The sequence below is a fragment of the Penaeus monodon genome, chromosome 28 (assembly GCF_015228065.2).
Source record: "Penaeus monodon isolate SGIC_2016 chromosome 28, NSTDA_Pmon_1, whole genome shotgun sequence".
NCBI lineage: Eukaryota > Metazoa > Arthropoda > Malacostraca > Decapoda > Penaeidae > Penaeus > Penaeus monodon.
Window position 1 is genome coordinate 5,505,377 of NC_051413.1, and position 715 is coordinate 5,506,091.

Genomic DNA, 715 nt, shown 5'->3' on the forward strand with positions numbered 1-715 from the left:
TGTCCTCCCACCCTCAACTGGTTAAAAGTGAGTAAATGTTTACATGGCAGTTGGAATGACTTTCAAAACAGGACTTAGTAATATCTACATAGATTTTCTTCTTACATTAATTCACTTTGAATTTGCTGTAATCTGTGATGTAATTTTAACCCACTAGCTACCTGGTAACTTTCTGTGCATGGTATATCACATCTAAAATTGTGGAATTTTGTTGTCATACATATAATGGTTTTCTGTATTTTGAGTAACATTTGGATGGACAGACCGATTGCTCAAAAGAAAAACAAAACAGTTTCAGTTGGGTCTTATTTTCCCTTTTTAGTTCTGATTTGAAAAGTATTTTTCTTCTAATTCAAATAAGGAAATTTCACTTTGGAAGAGCAATGTCCATCTTTGGTAGGCTGTATAATAACAATGTGTTTACAAATTTTAGCAAACACACTCTTTAAAAGAATCATTGTATCTAATATTAGTTGCCACTGTATAACAAACACCTGGAGAAAATACTAAGCATGCACTGGTAAAAGGGAATGTATACAGACTGGGTTCCTAGAAAATTAATCATTGCTCATCCAGGACTCCTAGAACATCCTGTGTGTGTAAGAGGCCAATCAGAGTCAGAGATATCTCATAAATATATGCCATCACTACCACAGTATATGCAAAAGAGACTTCATAAGCTTAGAGTCATTCAGAGACTACTCAGCATGTCATT